General features: G+C 38.6%; 1 pseudogene; it reads left to right on the top strand.

Moving 5' to 3' along the window:
- Positions 1-23608, top strand: part of LOC103737931 — a 100038-nt pseudogene that overhangs the window by 24790 nt on the left and 51640 nt on the right.

Raw genomic sequence — 23608 nt, 5'->3', positions numbered from 1 at the left:
ATATATGTATGCTCTTATGAAATTATATTGGCCCCTTTAATCTTTGGTTATACTTTCCTTTTGGGTGTTTAAGGCCATACAATTGGACCAGATAAACCAATTTATTTTTACTCTTAAGGTCGTTTGAGGATCTGTTCCTCAGGGGTCACATGAGCTTGGGAGGAGTCCCTGGCTCTTTTCTTTTACCAGTTTGGCCTATATGAAGATAAGTCAAAGGTCCTGCTCAACCATGGTTGGCTTCGCTTGGGATCATGGAGGAAATGATGCCTCTGTGTTGACCCTCCTCTTTATAGACTGGACACTAGTTTAAGTCCGTCTGGTGGGGTCTCCTCAGCCTCCTTGATCAAGAGGACAGGTGACCCACCACCATTATAGGACATTTTGAGAGATGCTCATAGTCACCTGGAACTAGTCGACCTAGGAGGGCTAGGACCAAAAAGTATCCTTTTTGTCCCTCTGACCAAATTATTATAGCCCTCAAAGTATGTCTGTTAAACACACAAGAAAGTTAGTTCCACCTGTCTGGTATTTTTAATTACTGTGTGTCATGTAGATAAATCTTGGGTGAAGACCAGTAAATTTTGACAGGGATTGTAAAGATAATTTTAGAGGTAAAAGTACTATTAACCTGTTATTATTTTTAACTTTATTAATTATTGGATAAGCTAGTAAAAAATGTATAAGTGAATCTAAATAGAACCTAAGACTACATATACACTTAGGCATTTAGTAAAGCAAAGCGTAATTTCTACCACAAGTACAGCACTGATGACTAACAAGAAGGTGGTTGTCAGAATCTGTGGTCTCCTGAACTAACAGGGTTCACATAATGTGGTTTCATAATGCACAGAGTTGTTGTCCAGTGCAGAAAATAGTAAGAGGCAGTGGCCTGAGTCTGAACCATTATAGAGCAGAGGATGCTAGGTTTGCCAGGGCGCAGTGCTTCACTGACTTTATTTGTAAAATGGGTCCATAGTGCCATTTAAACCAACTACATTGCTTTCTGCAGAGATTGACTTTCTGGGTAAATATTGCATATGTGTTCCTGAAGTGTTGTGCCATTCACATCAGAACATGGGTTGTTTGAACAGTAAGCAGAAACCATCAGAATATTCCATATGAAATAAAATGTTGGTAACAGGGGAAATTATAATATGCATAGACTAATTTTGAAATTTTGTCCTGGGTGAGTCAATTTTAATACATTTCAAAACAGAGATCATCTCATTACATTTCCTCAAGAAAAAAGTGATTTTTGGTGTGTATTACTCTGCTGGCTATTTCTGAGATTATTTTCCTGTATGTGGACTTAAGTTTTGCAATATGGACAGGTGGCCGCTCCTGTCTGTGCTTAACAACATTTGTCTTGTCTTTCAAAACAGGACTGTGAGGAAGTAGATCAAGATAATGAATTGGTTATGAAACAAACCTTTGTATCTTAAGTACAAACAGCATATTTTGCTCCATCTCGTGGGGAAAATCATGCCTGCTGTGACCGGAGAATATTACATTTGCCAAGAAGGACTGAAAAGTGCTCATATAATTGCTTGGGAAAGGGGCCACTGAGTTAGAGTGCATGGTGCTTGGGTGGAATCCAGCAAGAAGCTGAGCAGCTGCAGATTCAGGACAATCTGCTGCTGATTTTATTACAGGAAGTCAGGTGTGGTCACTGATGCCCTCTGTTATGAATGCATTAATCAAAATTCTGACAGCTTTTTATAATTTTATACAAGGTAAGATATGGCCTTATAAAGAATGGTTTGTTTTCTTTGGCAATCTAAGACTCTCACAGCAATAAATTAAGGCTACATTGATATAATATACAAATTTACAAATTTCTTCTTATTGAGGGGATAAAACCTTATCATTTCTAGAGACCGCTTTAAGTGTCAGTGTTATAACAGGTTCAGGAAGGTTTTCTAGCATGTAGAAACTGGTTGATATTATACCATATTATAAATTGGCTTGCTAGATTGCAATCAAACTCAGAGAAAACCTATTTAGAGAGCTATAAAAAATTAGCAGACAAGGAACAAGGTAGGAAGGCAATAGGTTATCAGATAGGAGGGTTCCCATGTTATCAGCACTCACACATCACACATATTTTGTGTTAGACAGTACAAAGGTCTACATGGCGACACTCAGAAAAATTAAGGAAACTGTCAGGGAGCTAGAGCACAGCTGTTCCTAGAACAGCACAGTGGATGATCTCAGAATCCATCCAAACCAGACATATTGGAACACTGTATTGTGGAGGGGGAGGGACCTGCATGACATGAATTGAAAAAGACACCTCATTCAATTTTGTATAGGAGTGAGACAAACCAATCTGCTGAGGAATCCCTGCTACCCTAGTGAAAAGCAGACAAAAGAATACTGCTGTCAAAGATCATGAGTATCTGAAACTGAAGACGGGTAAATTTAGGCAGATGAGAGAAAGCTCAGCTCATCTGAGGTTCTTTCCAACGTGGAGTTGGCAGCAGACTTACTTTTGCCGTCTAACTGCTTTCCAAATTTCAGGTAAGTGCATTTAGCTGTGGGTTTGATTTACATCCAGCATCACAGCTCTAAAATGGTCTGAGAAACAGCTTATTTTTTGACCTCCCAAAGGGAGTGGAAAACTGAACACTAAGACCAGTTTCCGGACGTACCACATCTTACATCCTGAGTCGGTTAAGTGTGGTGTGTGTTGGGAGCATATGGGGCACTGAACAAAGAAATACAGCCACCAACAAGTTCCTGATCTAGTTCCTTTACATATTGACAAATAATTAGTTTGAACTTTTTGAATTCAGTTCTCTATCTCATTCTGATTAACTGGAAGTCGGACGCAGGCTGTCTACTGCCAGCTGATTCCTGCTCAGGACTGTCATCATCAACTCCTTAAAACTCCCGATCTGCTCTTGGTCCTTTGTTAACTGTGTTTGTGTGTTTGTGTGTCGGGGGAGGTAAATGCATTTGTGCACATGTGTGTGCTCACATGTATGTGCCCACATATGTGTATTTGGGTGTGATGGTATGCATATGTAGAGACCAAAGATCAATTCCAGATTTCCTCTTCTGTCTCTCTCCATATTTTTGAGACAAGACCTTTCATTTAACCAACATTTCAATCAATTGTGAATACCCATGATGCAAGAAACTAATAAATAAACATTCTTTACAGTTTAGGTTCTCTGCATCGATCCCCATTTAATTCTAAAATTTTTGTAAATGGGGATGAATGTAAGGCAGGAATCTAACTGAAAGCACACGAATGTGACCTGATTTTTTTCTGCTGTACATTGTGAAGCTGGCCTACTTTTTATTGCGTTTTTTGTGATTTTCATACAAAGCATTTTGATTGTATTTAGACACCCTCCTCTACTCTATCCATAGGTCCCCTTACTAAACCCACCCAATTGAATGTAATATAATATCTATATCTGTCATCTATCTACCTATCTAATGCACATGCACACATAGAGAGTGGGAGGCTATACAGTCTTATTTGTATCTTATTTGTATCATCCACTAGCAGCCACGAGTTGCCAATCATAACCTCAGATAGGGTTGAGGTTTCTTTCTTACCTCCCGAGGTCAAGGCTGGTATTTTGTCTGGTTTGAAGTTGCAGGGGACTTGTGTATGCTCTCACAATTTCTGTGAGTCAATATGAGCACCTGACCAACTGTCCGGAAAATTCTGCTTCCTTTTGGTCATCTCCCACCTCAGACTCTTACAATCTTTCTGCTCCCTCTTCCTTAATGATCCCTGAGCCCTGGGAGGAAGATGTTTGAGATACGTATCCTTTTCAAGGTTAAGCATTCTGGAGTCTCTTGTTCTCTGCATGTTGGCTAGTTGTGGATTTCTGTGTTAACCACCGTCTGCTGCATAAGGAAACTCACTCTGGTGAGAGTTGAGAGATGCATTAATGTATGGGCAAAACAATAAGTCATTAGGAATCAGTTTAATATATTCAGTAGAAAGCTAGTATTGGGCTCTACCATATGCCTGGTGATCTGCCTAGCCTCATTTTCCTAGGCCTGATATCAGTGTCATATATGGTCTCCATTCTGTGAGGAAGACCTTAAATCCTACTAGAAAATGGTGGTTACACATAATATTTGTGCTGTTAGTGTACGGATTCACAGCTGGGTAAGAGTTATGATTAATTTTCTCTTTAGGCAGCATGTACAGTATCTTCCAGCACTAGCCAAGAGAGATGATACTTTGAAGTATGCACCATTTTGATTTCTTGTTATGCGTTCTAAAGCATGTATGTAGGGAACGGGGTCTTAACATGGCATTCTAGTGGCTAACCAAGAACAGGGGCAATGGCTTATTGTTTGAGGGTCTATGGTCCACACCTTCAAGAGAGGGACTCCATTCCTGACAGTGGGGATGTAGTTTGATAACACACACATATATACATATACACATATGTGTGTGTGTGTGTATAAAACCTTTTTAATGGTATGGGTTTCCATATGGCTTTTTCTAAAGTTTTTAGTATTAATTATCTCCCCCCATAGTCCTTCCTTATGTCCTGCCCTCCCACTACCCACCCCATTTAATCCTTCCTCCTCTAGTATCCCCCTTTCCCTTCATATTACTGCATTCTACCACCTATCCAATATAGCCTACACACACACACACACACACACACACACACACATGCAGGCATGCACGCACACACATGCACACACTCAAGCTCATGCACATGCGTACACACACACACACAAACACGTGCATGCACTCCCACCACATGCACACACGCACACACGCATACACACACGCACACACGCATATGCACACACACCACACACATGCACACACGCACACCATACCCACGCACGTGCATGCACTCCCACCACATGCACACACGCACACACGCATACACACATGCACACACGCATATGCACACACACTACACACATGCACACACGCACACCATACCCACACCACACCCATACACACACCACACACGCACGCACACACGCACACACACGCACCCGCACACACACGCACACATGCATACACACACGCACATGCATGCACACTCACACACACATGCATACACGTGCACGCACACACATGCACACACACCATTACTGCTTTTTTCTGATCTCTAGATTTTCAAATTGGAGCATGTGCATCTACTGTATCAAGTTAGCATCCAGCTGTGAGAGAGCATTCTATCTTTGTCTATCTGGATCACTCAGGAACATTGTGTCCAGTTCCATCCATTTATTTATCTATTAACTTCATAATTTGTTTTTTTATAAAGCTGAATAATATTCCATTGTGTATATACACCATACCTTCATTTATCATTTAATGGACATCTAGGTTGTTTCTAATTCTTGGCAATTATGGAAAGGGCAGCAATGAACATGGATGAACAGGTATTTCTGTAGTAGGATATAGTGTTTTTTGTGTATATGCCCAAGTGTGGTATGACTGAATCATATGGACGATCAGTTTCTACATTTTGAGGAATCTCCACACTGATTTCCATAGATGCTGCAGCAGTGTGCGCTCTCACCAACAGTGAAAGAGCTCCACGTTTGCCACATCCTTGCCAGCACTTGTGTTGTTTGTTTGGTTGGTTTTGGATCTTAGCCATTCTGAGTGAGGTAAGATGAAACCTCAAAGGGGTTTTAATTTGCATTTACCTGATAAATAAAGATCCTTAACATTTTTAAAAGTCTTTCCCAGTTATTTGTTTCATCTTTAGAGAACTCCCTGTTCTTCTAAGCTAACCAATGTGTAAGTGGTTTGTGCCTCTATCTTTTCCTCCTGCTGGGTGTCTGCATATCATGGTTCTGTGTCATAGGCCTAAGAAAACTATTTCATTTCCATCTGTCTTCCTATCATAGTTCTATTTCTGATCAGTGTTCACAGCTGCAAGTAGTCTTTGTTGTGCTGACTGAGGTCTGTATGATGTAGGAGGCTCATCTCCCTTCCTTGATTCAGCAAATTTTTGTCAGTTTGTAAGAAATGAATTTTTATTTTGGGAAAATCTCCATCAATTACAATAAATAAAACCAAAACCACACAGAAAACAAACTAAAGTGTTGCTATGTTAAATCTGACCTGTACAAAGAAACTGACCATCATCTAGTAAGCAAAACATTTAATGTTTGAATGAGACGTAATCATTCATTAAGCCAATGGTACTGTGTGAGTTTTGTTTATATACAATTTAGAAGACAGAATTTGCTACATGGAAACTATACTTTATTTTACCTCCATGTATTGATTTTGAAGTTCATGTTTGATAAGTCTCTTTATGAAAAATCTCAAAGTTGCCCTTCCTGTGCACACACACAAATGTACACAATACACATATACACATATGCACATACACACACACGTACATGCACGCTCATGCACACACACGTACATAAATGCATGCTCATGCACATACACACAAATGGATGTACACACATTCATGCTTATACACACATGCACATACAAGCAATTTCCACATCATACCCTGGAAAGATTCAGAGTGCCCAGGCCTGTTCTGCTGTGTAGTGTGACCTTTCTAACTTCCTTGAAGGCAGAATGACCTCATGAATTATTTGAAGTTCTCTTGTGAGACACTTTGCTATTGATCTTCATTTATTTATTTAGTATTTTATTCACAGCAGTGTGGAGATATATAGTGTGATGCCACACCAGCAGCATAAAAATATTATTCCCACACAAAGGGAAATACTGACTTGGCATTAGTATCATACATTTTACATACTTCTTTGTACATCTTCAACTGACTGGCAGCACAGGCGCTGTTTTCACTGGTGTTACCAAGAGTATGTGCATCACACTTCATGCTGGTCATTATTCTGTGCACACTATCACTGACTGATAAGCATTTTTCTTATTTAACTTATTTCTTTTGTTCCTCAGGGTTTCAGTATATAGCTCAGGCTTCCTTTGAGCTCATCCTCATGCCAACATTCCTAGAGCACAGAACTGCAGGCATGCATACAACACTGTCCATGTACTTCTCTAGGGCAACCACTATGTGTGTGGTTCACAGTGGACCAACATGTCCTCATGTGCTGTACCTCTACTTGATTCAGGTAAGGAGGAGTGCAAGTGGAAATTAAAATTAGAATGTAAATGCTTGACATCCTAATGTGTGTGGCCCATGCGCTTGTTGTATGTGAAGGATCTATTGTACATGAAAATTGTATAGTGTCCAGATTATATTTATATTTTAAATATTAGTCTTCATATAAAAAGTTTGAATTCATAAGGATCCTTCAATTTAGTTTAGGGCCACAGGTTTTTCCTCTGTATTTCACTTCTTCCTCATGTTACATGAAGTTTTAACACTATAAAATATGATAGATTAATAGGAGAGGGATAATATGTTTCTTTTTAAAAATAATTTTAGTTTTTGAGACTCTCATCCCATGTATTTTGATCATATTCAGCCCCAAAATCTTCACTTAACTCTTTATACTCCTACCTCCCAACACTCCCAACATCATATCCTCTTTTTCAAACATCAATAACCCATCAACTCAAATTTGTACTCTCCATAAACTCATGAGCGTGGGGCCATCCAGTGAAAAATCGTTGACTTACCAGGAGCCACACCCTTAAAAAAACTGACTCTCTTTATTCAAGAAGCCACCAACAGTCAGTAACTCCTGAGTTAGGGGTAGGAGCCCATGAACCACTTCCCACCCAATGCTAGAATGTTGATTAACTTGATATTTTGCAGATCTGGCTTAGACAACCACAGCTGCTGTGAGTTCATGGATGTGGTGGTCCTGTCATGTTCAGAAGATTCTGTTTTTCTCCTGTCATCCCAGATCAGAGGTGTTCTAATAATTCTGCCTTATCTTCTGCAATGGTCTTTGAACCTGGAGGTGTGATAAAGATTTCCCATTTGTGTTAACCACTGTCCACTAAAGATGTTTCTCTGATGAGGTCTGAAAGCTGCACTGATCTAACAGCAGAATGATATGAATTCAGAGGGATGTTTGATACTAAAAATAAAAAACAAAACAGTGACACAGTGTCACTTTTTTTTAAGAGACAGAGATCTGACTCCTTTACCCATAATATATTACTCATTTATTCAATCTTAGTATACAAAAAAGGTTCCTTAATTCTAACTAGTAAAAATGCTAGGATAAACTTGCTACTCAGGACTCAACTCTTACTAATAATTCTTTTACAAGTTTCAGGAACATTTATAGCTAAAATACTGTATTTAAATGGTACATTGTTTATTTCCTTGGTTGTATTTGCAGTAGTTCTGTGAAGTACACTTAAGTTGTTGTTACCATTGATATATTCTCTGTTTTCTTTCTTACCCCTTTTGATATGAATGTTTATTTTCTGTAATGTTCCCTCTTTAAATGATGTTTATGGTTATCAAGTCATTTTAGTTTAAATACCAGTCTTATCTAGAATTTACATGCAATGCTATAGAGCCGATGACTTTAAAGTAGATATTATTTTGATGATGATGAGCTTCGGGTGCAAACCAACTCCTTAAACAAAAGGGAAGTGATGGACATATCTACAGTACCAACAGGAAGTACCTTACCAGCATGTCAAGCTGAATTTGACCTGAGATATTGCTTGCATGTTTATTCACTCCCATGGCTAAGCATTTTTAATTCAAGAAGAAATGTTTATACAAAAACATTCGTTATTTTCATTTCTGGGGACTGAACCCTTATGTGTGCTAGGCAGATGCTCTTACACTATTGATGCCGCTCCTTTTCCACCATCTATTTATGTTTTACATTTATCTTTTCATCCCTGTGCTTTTCTGTTATTATTTTGTATGTGTATATGTATGTACACATGCATTTAACTCCTTTGTGGGAGTCTGTTCTCCCCTTCCTCCATGTGGATTCTGGGGATTGAATCAGGTTGACCTGTTTGGGGCAAATACTTTATCAGCTGTGTCATGTCATCTAGAAAGGTGGACGTTTTATTTTCAGACAGTCTTGCTAAGTTACTCATGCTGGTGTTAAACTCACTCTGTACCACTCACTGGAAGGCCTTAACTCATGGCCTTCGGTCTAATCTCAGTCTCTGGAAAGGCTAAGAATACAGGCCTGAGCCACCAGGCCCGGTGAGAAATTATATCTTTAATGAATATCTATTATTTTGTTATTATTTTTTATGTGTATGAGTATATTGCCTGCATGTGTATAAATGCACCCATGTTGCACAATGCCCATGGAGGTCAGAAGAAAATGTCTGATCCCCTGGAACTGGAGCTACAGATGGTTGTTAACCACCATGTGGGTGCTGGGAATCGAACCCGGGGCCTCTGCAAGAGCACTCAGTGCTCTTAACCTCTGAGTCATCTCTCCAGCCCACTGAATATCTATTATTATCTGTGCAATTGAATTTTTATACCTTTAGAGACTTATCAAGGAAAATTTTATACCTAGAAAATACAGGGTAGTTTCTTTCTATAGTTATTTCAGATTTTATTTACTGTTAAATATTTGATTTTTTAATTATGTGTGCATCTGTATGTGAGTATGTGCGTGTTTGTGCAGATACCTGTCAAGGCCAGAGGCAAACAATCCTCCTGGAGCCAGAATTATAGGCAATTGTGAGCTGCCAAATATGGATGCTGGGAACCAAACTAGGATCCTCTGTACGACCAGGATGCACTCTTAACCACTGAGACACCTCTCTAACCCCTAATTCAGGCTATAGAAGGACGATTTTGTAGGTATTCATTTGAAAAGATTATCCCTTCTTTAAACATGTACATTGTTTACTAAAAGCTGTCATCATCCACGAGAGAAAAAAAATTACTCGTAGAACTTGTGTTTGTCAATATATTTCCCTCTTAATCCAGAGCCATGTCTTCAGAATTAGAAGTAGTATTTTCCTTTATGGCTATATTTTTAAACAACAACAAAAATATAATCCATCCAATATTTCCACAGAGAAAGTGGTGAGAATGAGCAGGTTTGACAAACTAAAGGATTGACACGGATATAGAAGTTTAATTAGTAGAACCACAGGGAAAACGTGAGTGTCTTCTGATGCATAGGCTTTTGTTGTAGCCATAAGAAGAACAAAGCGTGTACAGTGTAACTCCATTCTACATACCTGCTGCTTGATCAACAATACACCCACCCTGTATTCTAGTCACTTCTGTATGCATTGACCAACATACTATGGGTTGTTTAAACAAAACAATAGGAAAGTTGATAAAGCTCACACTTCTGGAGGTCTTTGTAGTGAAACCTGAAAAGATACACTGAAATATATTCACTGTATAACTGAAAAATTCAAAGTTTGCTTCAAGAAATACAGCATCATCTTTGGAATCTCCATTAGGAAAATAAAGAAAAAAAAATAAACCCCTGGTGCTCAGGTTTGAAGACCTTCATCAAAGTCAGTGAAACTGCACCTATTTGTAGCAACAGGAGCAGAAAGCGGGGAAGGAGGTGACTTTGTTTAAAAACGAACTTGATCTTTCATCCTTAACTAATGGCTTGACATTAGATAAACTTCCATTTTTCCATTCCATCTACTGTAAAATGATGCAATAATCATGTCCATCAGGTAGAAAAATCCCCAGTTCCCCCTGTCATTTTAATGTTCATCAAAAAGTCTTAATTTGCTTTCAGAAGTAGTGTTATATATGCTATAAATTGTGCACATTCCTTTTGTTTGTAATAGCAAGGTAAGTCTGTTAAGAATTTAGTTTCTAATGTTCTTATTTTATTCTTTAATTTTTTATTGAGTTTTCATGTAATACAGCTTAATCAAATTTCAGATTCCAGGTATTCTGTCATATATGTTAAGCCCTATCTGGTTAAGCATTTCTATCCAGGTGTCCCTCGGTACAAGTTCATTCACTGGTATCTAGTCAGCCTATCTAGAGTCGCTTCCTTAAAGAAGATATACTCTCCCTCACCCCACAGTAATAATTTGCTAACTGTTTCTTGGTTAGAATCGTGTCCTGCTGCCCATTTCCCCCATTCCATGCTGGGGTTTTGTTTAATTGAGTCGCATGGGTCTTGTGCATGCCGTCAACATTGCCACAAGTTCATATGAACAAGTCACAGTGATCTGTGAGTCTCTGTTTCCTTATGTTCATGTACCACCCCAGGTTCTTTGAATCTTTTTGCCCTCTCTTCCACAATGGCCTGTGTATTATAGGGTTGTGTAATTTCTGCATTCTTCCCTCCCTGGTTTCATATTTTGTGAATACATTGATGCATTTGGAGGTGAAGAACTCCAAAGAACCCCTTTCATAACTAGATATTCGCAACTGGATATTAAAATAATGCGCTTTCTATACAATGTGTGTACATGGGAGAGTTGAAAAGATTAAAAAGACAATATAATAAATCCTGAGAACATAATAACCAATGGATGGAAATTTTTCTTCTAAAAAATTATCTTGAGCCTGGAGAGATGGTTTAACATTTAATAGCACCAGTTAGTTGCTCTTGCAGAAAACCCAGGTTTGATTTCCAGCACCCACATGGTGGCTAACAACCACCTATAACTCCAGTTCCAGGGAAATCGAAGCATTCCTCTGACCTCCCTGGGCATTGCACAACATGTGTGCACTTACACACATGCAGGCAATATACTCATACAAAAAAAACAACACAAAACAAAGCAAAATAAAAAACCCAAGGCTCATGGAACATAATGGAACAGGGGGTTAGAGAGAATACTAATCCATTCCTCAACTCTCACCAGCAAAGCTTCCTTGTACAACAAAGTGTGATGCACACAGAAGGCCACAACTGACTAAGTTTAAGAGAATAAGAAACTACAGAGTGTGTGTCCCTGGATAGAACACCTGTATTAAACCTCACCAACAACTGAGATACCATTGGGTGGGGGGGATTGTGAGAGTCAGGGTTGGTGCACAAACATAAAGAAGCAGAGATTTCTCAGGCCACTGGGAACTTGCTCATATGAACTTGCAGTAATGGTGACAGCATGTACAAAACTCATGCTGACTCAATCAGACAAAAAGCCAGCATAGAAGCAGAAAAAAGGGCAGCAGGCCCCAACCCTAGCTGAAGAACTACTGGCAACTGATGACTGCTGGGTGAGGAAGAATAGATCCTTAAGGGAATGACCCTAGATAGGCTGACTAGACTCCAGTGGATGAACCTGCACCAACGGACATCTGAGTGTAAATGCCTGACCAGATAGGGCTTATCATATGTGATAGAATGCATGAAATCTAGTTGGGGAGCTATGGGAGGATGGAGATGGGGAGGGGGATCTATATTTGATTAAAATCTCTATGAAATGCACAGAAACTCAACAAATATTTTTAAAAATAGTAATTAAAATATTTTAAAATATGTTTATATTAACCCTCTGGAATAGAATCCATTCAACCATTTCAAGGATGAGAAAATTAGGCTCAGAGACACAGAATGACCCTCAAGCAGATGTACATTCTGATTAAGTGAAGCTTGAATGCAATCAAAATACAGGAACAATGCACACTGCATTGTAATTAGAGGAACCAAATATTAAAATTACATGCTTATGTCATACAAACTGATCTAGTAAAATCATTTACATGTATATTTTGATTTTTTCAGTTTTCTTCAATTTTCTACCTGATGGACATGATTATTGCATCATGTCACAGTAGATGAAATGGAAAAATGGAAGTTTATCTAATGTCAGGCCATTAGTTAAGGGTGAAAGATCAAGTTCGTATTTAAACAAAGTCACCTCCTTCCTCACTTTCTGCTCCTGTTGCTACAAATAGGTGCAGCTTGACTGACTTTGATGAAGGTTTTCAAACCTGAGCACCAGGGTTTTATTTTTTTTCTTTATTTTACTAATGGAACTTAAGAATCATTGGAAAGAAAGGCAAAGGATATGGTGAGCACATGTACAAAGTCGTCGGTAAACCACAGAGACTCCCAGAAGACAGGGCGGAGGGTAAGAGCAGGGCTCTGTGATATGTCTTAGAACCTTTAACAATGAGTTTTGTCTTAAACAGTTAACCCTAAAGAAGTGATTCAATGAGGAACTCAATGACAATTCTCTAGCAACTCCTGGCATAGTTTGCCATCATGTGAATCCATCACATTGCAGAGCCAAGACATCATGCATGGTCAGAATGTAAACACTAACATTTGTCAGAAAATTTTATCATATCCTAAGTAGTATGGCTTTGGTTAATTAGGTACTGACTATATGCATATGTGTTATTTGTTTTCTTTTTTGAGGTAAATCTACTGGAATCTGGTATTGGTGAAATCTCTGTTCTTGAGTCTTCAAAACTTACATGCTTCTGTAAATTCTGCACAGGAAGTGTGTTTGTGATCTACACTCTGCGTCATGCATTGTCTGAATCTATAAAACCTCTTTGCAATAGTCAGATATGAGCCCTGGTTTAAAGGTACCAAATCCAAACCATGCCTCACAGTTTATTGTTCAATGACCTTAGTATATTTCCTGTCCCCTCTCTCGCTGGCTCATGTCAACAATTCAAGAGAGTGCAGAGGAACTGACAACTCTATAGTGTTACTACTATAATAAAAAGGTCAAGGTATTACCTCAGAAGGAGTTACCCATGAAAAGTATATTAAAATGAAGAATTATCCATTTTCAAGTCATTCAAACCACATTTTCATAGAACTAAAGGTAGAATTTTGAAGCTAAGTTTGTAGAAGCTGTGATTGCACAAAACCAGAACAAGATTTAGCCAATCAACATCAAGCACAGAGAGAAGGGGGCAATGAAGCTACAACCACAGAAGAGGAGCTATTGACAGTTAATGGTTTCTGCGGTAGGGAATGTCAGTTTTCTTCAGGGGTGTGGTCCCAACACCCTTGCATATAAGGGGAATATTAATTAGATTCAGTGAGATTTTTAAAAGGACATGAAGTTGGGGGGTGGATATTGGGTCAGCCCAGGAGTTTGAAGGGAGGAATGATAGTGGACATTATCTAAGTACATTTTATTCATGCATGAAATTACTGAATAATAAGTTAAAAGTAGTAACTAATGTCTACTGACGTATAGTTGTCATCATTTTGTTGTGTGTTCAGACCTCATTACCATAAGGAGATGAATGACCTTCATACGATATCATAAAAGTCAAGGCCTACTGCAGGAAGCAGGGGACCAGGTTTTTCATGCTTAGGCATCCTACATCATCCAGAAAACATGCTCCAGGCACCTGCTGACTGCCAGCTCGCTGAACCAGGGACTATTACAACTCCCAGTAATTTTTCTGTAGAAGCCATCCATACACTGCCTCCTGCAGTAAGCACCAAAGCCTGGATTCTCTTTCTTGTGTCCACCAAATCCCCCTAAAGCTGTCTACATCAGCCCCAGAGAGGAAAATGCATATTTCAATCATACTAAGACTTAGCCCTCTCCTGAACATTGTAAATGCCTCCACTGAAAGAGGGATATGACTTGAACAAAAACTAAAAAAAATAAAATAAAAGAAAGAAGTCTACCAACAAACTATTACAGATGTATAAGTTCCAGTGCAGAAACAAAAACAACATGAAAATCCAAGACATGTCTCCTCCCAAGACTAATAATTCCATAATAACCACACCTAATTAAAATGATCTGGAAAATTTCATGACAAAAACTCCAAAGAATGACTATAATCATGTCCAAACAACTCAAAGAATACACAAACATATTTCAAGAGAAAAAAGAAAACAACACAGGTAAATGCAATGAAGTCATCCAAGTTATGAACATTGGATTCGTGGATTTAGAAAATTTCACTAGGTCTCACCTCAAGAGGAAGGACTGCAGGGAATCGGTGCCTGCTGATGGAGGAAGAATCAGGGTAGCCATAAACACAGTGGTCCATGAGCACCACTAAAAGAACTCAGTACAGTACACATGTTTGTATGTAAGTATATGGAACAACAACAAAGAAGAGCACAAGAAACTGAAGGAGATGGAGACAGAGATCGGGACAGAGGGAGAGAATGGGGGAGGGCTAGGACGGATGGAATATGTGCTTATACTGTGCTGTTCTACATGGTCCTAATGTAGGAAAATTGGAAGGCAGGGACTGGGCATTTCGGAGGGTAGGGAATGAAGCAGGCATCCACCATGCTTCATATAGCGAGCCTGTCTTTAGGGTCAGTTTTCTGTAGCAATGCTTCTCCCTTCTGTCAGTGACTTTCCTGGACCAGGGTTGCCTTCTGCAGCTGTGAGACCTGATGGATAAGACTAGGCTTTTTACTCACGTTCTGTTATTTTTATTTTCATGCAGCAATTTGTTTTTAACTTTTATTTATTTATTTATTTTATGCATATGATGCATACGAATGTTTTTTCCAGCATGTATGTAAGTATACCAAGTACACGCAGGGCCCACGGAGGCCAGAAGCCATCAGACCTCCTGGAGCTTGAGTTACTTATGGTTGTGAGCTGCTATGTGGATGCTGAGAACTGACTCTGGGTCCTCTGTTAGAAGATCCAGCACTCTCGGTCACTGAGCATCTTTCCAACCCCACCTCTTTTCTTTTTCACAGCAAGAATAGGCATGAAGAGTAGGCATTTGCGGATTGGGGAATGCAGAACCCCAGTAGAATAAGTGTGATGAAAACGTTGTCCTTTAAAAATACTTCTTTCTTGTTTACTAATTTGCCACAACAAGGGTTGTACTAAATAACAACTATACAGCTTGGATATAGGAAATGAAAACCTCTTTTCTCTCAGTAGCTTGAAATCTCCAAGAATATCCATAGAGGAGAGGATAAAATTGAAAAGAAGAGAGCTCTTAAATTGATTATTCACATTACAGGGAAATATTTACATTAAATAATTATGAACATGCAATTTTCAATTATTTTTATATTTACAGCATTCTTTTCTTAAATAGGCTTTAAGACTTGTGACAAAAATAATTCAAAATGGGCCTGTATTCAGTTTTTCTTGCATTCTGACTCAGTCCTGCTTTTCCATAGCTATTGATTGCTGCACTACTATTGAAAGCTGACAGCACTGTGGGGTTATCGTCAGTGAATACAAGGACAGTCGTATATGTTGTGTAAGCCATTTCCTGTAAATATTGTATTGCTCCAAAAATGAATGCTTTGAGGTTACTGAAAATTTAAAAATCATCTCTGACTATTGTGAGAGGAAAAAATTCAACAAAAGAAGTAGCTATCATTTAAACCAGCACTGTGAGTTAAAGGCAGTAATAATAGTAACAATAATAACATTTGGTATGAAAGCTGAGACATAGTCACATCAGTTGATAGAAGAAAGGAATGATTTGTCTTATGAGTTTTCTTCCATAGGCAATGCAGAACTTTATAACTTATCCAGGGAAAAATTACACTGTCAAAGGTGTGATTGAGAAATACAATAGAAACAACTGTGACTCATGATGAGGCCTGGGAGAGGGAGCAGAGGAAATTACCTCAGATGGGACCATGGTGACAGGAATTCAAACCCTTAAAATGATGTGGCTTTTATTTGGATTTCACATCATGAACATTCTCTAGTTTATTCAAAGGAACGGTATTCAATAAGAAGATATAGTACTTTCCACTTATTTATCATCTATTTTTTCCAGACAATTATAGAAAAAGAATACAGAAAATGTATCCAAATTGATTCCCTTTTTATTTATTTTATTTTGTTTATTGAGATGGGTCTCTCAGTATAGTGCTGACTGGTGTTGAACTTGTGGTAGTAATCTTCCTGCCTCAGCCTCCCAGGGCTGGACTAGAAAGTGTGAGCCACAGCCGCTGTAATTGATACTCCTCAAAAAAAAATTCATAAACATTTACAAAGAACTATATACACGGCAACGATGTATCTCAGATTGTTTTCAGCACCCTCTCTAGTTCTCTACCTGCCCAGGCCTTTTCTTCCTCTCTCATGGTCCCCTTTTCTACTTTCTTGATTTTATATATGAGAGAAAACATTCAGCATGACTTTCTGAGTGAATTGTTTGGTTTACCGTGATCTCAAGCTCCATCAATTTTTCTTGAAAATGTCGTGATTCCATTATCTGTTGTAGAACTTCATTTTGCTCTTGGGTCACTTCACAGAAGCATATTCTTCATGTGATCATTATTTTTACTCCTCCTGTACATTGTAATTGTTATGTAGCAGGGATATTGATCCCCTTATTGTACTTTTTTATTTTGCAAGACAAGTAAATAGCTTAAATATGAATGAAAACTCTCATTTTGACTTTTTCTCAAGTCCCACTTCATTTATTTTATTTTCAGTTGTCTGATTTCGTTATGCTATATGTGTATGTAATTGTGACAGGTCTGAAGTGTATGTGAAATGTGTTGAAACCTTAGGTCTTATCACCCAGGAGGAATCCTCATTTTCTAGGGAACCTGGATGTTCCCATTCTTCTGTCTGAAGAACATGATTTTCTATTAAGAATTTAGAAATCTATGCAGTTATGACAATAAGAGTTCCGTTAGAACTAATACCAGAAAGACCCTCTTCTTCCACGTCACTACCTTTGACTATGTGTGCTTATATTCATGTCCCCTGCATTCAGAATCTTTTTTTTCCAAAGAAAGTGGTATAATTTTGAGCTCTTCTTTTTCCTATTAATTTGTAGGAAGTTGAGTAGCTACGTACAGAGATTTGGGTGGACTACTTCTAGACCCTAGAGATCCTCTAATAAATGTTTGGAGGATCAGGGTCATCGAATTTCACTTGAGCACACTGTCATCTTCCTCCACAGCAGAGGCATATGTATCGCAGGCATACTCCACAGAGAGCAGTGACAAAAGATGAATGCAATGGCAGGTGACACTCGTCTAGAGCTGTGGTCCGCTGCGGCCTAGGGTGCTGGGGCCCTCCATCCTACATTTGTCACAATTTGTTGTTTAAGACCATCTTCTGACAGACATCGTTTTCCTAAACTCAACTTCCCCCACTTACCTAAGATCTTTGAAGCCTGGTGTGTGGACTTCTGAAGTCCTCAAAGGAGGATCAGAGACAGTTAAGGGACACTCATCTTAGTATCCAGTCATACCTCCCAATGAGTAGTGAGCACTTTGGCCCTAATTATGCATGACTTGGAAGGGTTAGAGAGCAGACTAGGGAAGATTAAGGGAGGGGCTCTAGCCATTTTATGGGGCTTTGTGGAAGCCAAGCCACCCTTCATGTTTGGGTGAAGATTTTCTGTTGTGGCTTTGGGGGGGGCTGGCACCCGCACTTCTGAAAGTACACTCCAGACCCTGAGGAAATTTTACCAACACAGCTGCCCTGCCCCTGCAGGTCTAGTGTGACAGTAGCAAAAACAAAAAACAAACAAAAAAAAGCCTCATAGAAAAAAACTGGTAAAGAGAAGAAGAATCTCTGGCCTGGGTAGAACCTTAACTTTCCTGTTTTTCCAGGTAAATCACCTGGTTACAGGACCACCCTGCCCATAGGAAGGTGAGTTCACTTAAAATGTAGATACAACAGCTGGGGCAGAAGGAGACGGCCTTCGTGATGGGGGACTGAAAGTCCAACGGGCATCAGTGCCCACCTTTTATACAACACAACTGCATGCCTGTTTTTCACTGAAATACAGGATTTCCCCTTCTCTATAGCTAAATGTTTGCTTTTGTTCCTGCCCAACATGCCATAGGCTCCTCTGTTTTTCATTTTCTGTGATAGTCTCTCGTGGTCAGACTATAGTAAATGAGTATTCTGATATAGTATTCTTCCAAGTTCTTTTAGGTGCTATTGTTTTCTAGTTCCTTATTCTGGGGACTATAGGTACTTAATCCAAAATTATGTGTGATAATTTAAAATGTGCATTCTCTAATCCATTCAAATTGGAAGCCCTCTGTAAAAGGCAAATTTACCCTTAGAGCTTTCAGGGTTGCCTCTTGTCTAGATGAGGAGTGTAATGTAGACCAACAAATTACAAATTCCTTGAGAAAGGGACAAAAAGAACATTTAAGGAAATTAAATTAAAGATTCAGCCCACAAGGGAGCCGAATTTTGGAAATACTCTCTTATGTAATCATAATAAGTTAGCTTACTTCCCTGATACATAAAGGCTAATATTACTCCATAGGATTTACAAATGTTGGGTCCTGCACAGACAGCATAGGATTAACTATACAAAATGCAGGAAAAAATTCATTAAGATCACAGGCTATTAAAGATCACATTGGTAAAAGTGAAAATTCCAAGCAGACATCCCCTTTCTTAGGGTAACTAATAAAGAAGAAGAGGGTACAGGTGTCTACGCCCATGTCAGTGACGATAGGGAGAGGGTAACTGACTTGTATACCCAGGGAGGATCTCAGATTTGTCCCTCATAAAGACAAATACTCTGCTTCATTCTGCTTGATCATGGATGCTCACTTCCATGTACTCATGGCCTTAAAAGTTTAGAAATATCAAAAGGAAGCCTCTTAAAGTGTTCTGTCTCTTGTCAATACCCATTCCCAATACAAGACCCATCAAATGAGAAGACTCACCTGGACCAATGTACTAAGTTTATAAGGATGAATGTGTTTAGTCCAGTCAATAGTCACGAGATTCAACAACAACTCTTCTGTCCAGTGGAAACCACTGGTTTCAGTTTTACAGAGAAACAAATACATTTTGTGTATTTGTTGGTAAATGGTCATGTGCAGCTTGAGTTACCTGGGTAGCCGGCACTGGAAATGGGATTGACCTTCCCACAACCAACTCCAGCATGCTTATCTAAAATGGTCCCCCAAAGCCCTTCCCCAAGCTTGGCTGGTCCCCTGACACTGTGACAGGAAAAAAATGATAACAGAATAGCCACAAAGTAAAGGCATTATGTCATTGAGACTAGCTAAGGAATAAACTAATTCCAACAAAGCTTATTATTTGTCTCTTCATATAAAGGTATGCATAGTAAAAAGCAGATAATGGGAATCTCTACTTTGTCACAGCAATGAGGAAAGTAACTAATACAAACTAATGCAAATGTACAGAGAGTATAAAGATTTATTTAACTACTAAATGAATGAATCAACAGTATAGAACAAAATAAGAAATAAAGGACTGTTTATAGTCCATGAAGAGGATAAAGAGGATCTTCTCTGTAAAACCAAAATCAAAACCAAAGCAAATAAAAAATAAACCTCTGCCTTTAACCCAACCATCAAAGTTTTAATAGGGTTTCCTTAGTTGATTTCTGGTGAATGTTGTAAACATCCATTTGATAATGTTTTTAAATACCTGCTGTTTCTCTCTATCTGCTACTTACACTCTAAAATACTGAAGCACATGGGGCTGGAGAGATGTCTCAGCGGTTAAGAACACTGGTTGTTCTTGTAGAAGACCTGGATTTGAATCCCAGCATCCATGTGGCAGCTAACAACTGTCTGTAACTCCAGTTCCAGGGGATCCAACAGCCTCTTCTGTCCTCTACCGGCATTGCACGACATAGGTGCACTTACCTACATGCAGGCAATACATGCATAAACATAAAAATAATAAAATTAAAAAAAAAACTAAAACACAGTTTTGGTAGACTACTGACTGTAATATATAAAACAAAATGAGTTTTGACTGTTTTATGTTTTCTACAATGTTTACCTGGGAACCTACAAAGTCCCAGTGTGCACATAGGTAATATTAAGTTATTAAACTCTAACCTATTCAATTTGGACTCAGTGATTTTTAATAAGATGATGTTGAACAGTAAAAGTAACTGTGATTTTTTTTGAGTTCATGAATTTAGCTGTGCCTATATTCAGAATATCATCACAACTGAGCATGCTGAGTATGGAAATACCTTCCTAAAAGGAGGGATAAGCAGAGTCTTTGGACTCTTACCTGAATATATAGCCACTCCTGCTAGCCAGTTGTATGCAGTTCTGCCCTTATTGAAAGTAGCCTCCTGGTCTTGGGGAACTATGAAATATTTGGGCTGAAGAATGAAACTGTGGGGAGGTCTTCATCCATGCTGGTTGGAAACTTTCCACTGAAACTACTCTCTGATCAGTCAGTAACCCTTCAGCCATGCTTGTAAATAAGCTTGATAAACTCATTGGTTTCTATGGTGAACATTAGTGTAATCAATTATCAGTATGATACTAGAAACTTAGTAAGAAGGTAAGCATTGTTCAGTTTCCCCAGGAAGAAAATTCTCACATCAAATGTTAAATTTATTTGCTGATATTATTGTGTATCACAATATTAAGAAAGAAAACCAGAAAAAGAAGATGTTAAAAGGATATGGAAATGGAATTTTTTTATTTTATCTTATTGTATGTGTATGAATGTATTGCCTGCATGTATGTAAGTGCACCCCTGTCATGCAAATACCCACAGAGGTCAGAAGAGGGCATCAGATCCCTTGGAACTGGATTTACAGATGGTGTTAGGCACCATGTGCGTGCTAGGAATTGAAACCAAGTCCTCTGCAAGAGCAGCCAGTGCTTTTAACTGCTGAGCTGTCTTTCCAGCCCCCAAATGGAAACATTTTTGAAAGAAGGATTTTTGTATCAAGATTAAGATGGTTAAATGTTTCCAAAGTAGAAAAGAAAGTAAGAAAGTTTATGCAACATATGAAAGATTGAGTAGTTTTCTTAACATGTGATAGAAGAGGCTTGAAGATGATATATACCCATAAAGGTCTGTGTACGTGTATGTGTGTGTGTGTGTACAAAATTAATCTTATTATAATATATAATATAATCTGAGTTCATCAATATTGAGTCCGTCCTTGAATGCCAAAACAAGAATGAGGAAGAGCCCAATAGATGGATGCTCTTGGAAGCACTCATCAAGAGATTCTCATGAACTTTGATTTGGGCATTTAAAAATACTTCCTGTTCTGGTGTCTCTTTGTTTCCTGCCTAGAACTTGTAATGCTAACAATTATTACCTTTACTTCTCCCTCATGTATACCCTCAGGCCAATATCAAGGACTTCCCTTCTGCCCATCAGCTAACAGTTACACACCTTTTGATTCTTCATATAGACTACTGAAAGGGTACCCAAATTGCCACACCTGACACCACCATTTGGTATGGACACAGTTAGAAATTTCAGTGCCCCAATTCCCTATTGACAATTAGGGTAACCTCTTCAATGGGAGGAGGACATGATAAGAACAGGAGGTAAATTTTGGGTAGGTGTTTAGGATAAAAAGATTCCAGTGAAAAGTATCCAGTTTCTTTCTTGGCTAAAATCCAAAAATATCCTTAAACCTCTTGGCAGCCTACTCAGTGCAAAAGGCTTGAAATGCTAAAAGTATTTGATGCTTCTGCTCTGATTCCTAAAATATTTAAAGGTTAATAAAACTGTCCAAAAACTTACATTTGAGTCTATTCTTAAATTCTTTTATGAATGAGACAAATAATTCTGAAAGGGGGCCATATTTTCCCTGTAACACTAAGGTGCCAGGATCCCTCAGTACTTGGCACTGGTGGGCAAAGCAGCTCCCAGATCGAGATATTGGGGTTCCTTAGCTACACTTGCCTTTTTATTTGTGCTGCCACCTCAGCCTACTCTACCAGAAGTTGCTAAGAAAGAACACAAGACCATGAGAGACAAGATCCTTTTTTTTGACTAATGTTGCATAAGGAAAGTCTCCCAACCACCTATAAAGTGGATACTAAGCCCATTTATAACCAAGGAAGAAGGATTATTTGTACTTATCACAGAAAACCTTCCTTGTTTAATGAACATTGTTGGTGACACCAGTCAGAGCGTTGTTGCAATCTCAATCCAAAAACACTAGTGAGGTAAAACCTGGATTTAGGGACCTAATACATTTCCTTTTCTTCCCTTTGCGGGTTCTCGATTCTCTTTTAGACTTCCTTTTGAAATCCAGAAAGAGTCTACACTTCAATGTTAAAAGTTCACTATAGCTTTAATATGTATAAATTTAGCCTCTGTGAATCTCAACCACTTTAGCACAGCAGAGAAAACAGGCACTGCAGAGCAGAGTAACTGAAATTTAACAGAATGCTCGGAGTGTGTGGCTCTGAAACTTTGGCAGCTGATCTAGCGTTTCTGTGTAAATTTTAAATAACTGTGAAGTGTTCTTCATTGCTCTAGTTCTAACTGGATATTTATCTATGTTGTGATCAGTAGAATGTGATTTCCAGCAAAAGTGACATTCTGTACTCTGTGTATTCTTATATCAGTGAGCTCAAAATATTCCCAACATTGCAACTAATGGATCCTTACAGCATTCTGACATTTATCCTCATATAAACACTCTCCTCTTTCTTCTACCAAATGGTGCATGTGATAGGAACTGCAGTGAGCTTATATATGACCTCTTTGAAGCTTCCATGTGCATAGACTCTGGCTGAGTAACATCTATAAAGAACACACAGAATAAGGCCTGTGTTATATGCAGTGGGTTGGTATAAAGTTTCAAAAGACTCAAATGTACCCCAAGTGACAAGATATTTCCAGGTAAAATTTGTGCTTTTTTTTAAAATCTATTTTCATAGTTTTTTTTGTTTTTGGTTTTTTGTTTGTTTGTTTGGTTTTTTTTTTTTTTTTTTGCTGTTTCTTTTCAAGTGTGTTCCCAGCTGGGCTGGAACTTGCTGTGTAGACCAGGCTGGACTCAACTCAGAAATCTGCCTGGCTCTGCCTCCCTAGTGCTGGGATTAAAGGTGGGTGCTACCACGCCCGGCTTCTTGTTTATTTTTAATAAAAGTAGGAAGA

Source organism: Nannospalax galili, unplaced genomic scaffold (assembly GCF_000622305.1).
Source record: "Nannospalax galili isolate Female #2095 unplaced genomic scaffold, S.galili_v1.0 scaffold418, whole genome shotgun sequence".
NCBI classification, from domain to species: Eukaryota; Metazoa; Chordata; class Mammalia; order Rodentia; family Spalacidae; genus Nannospalax; species Nannospalax galili.
This window is presented reverse-complemented; position numbering and strand designations above follow the sequence as displayed.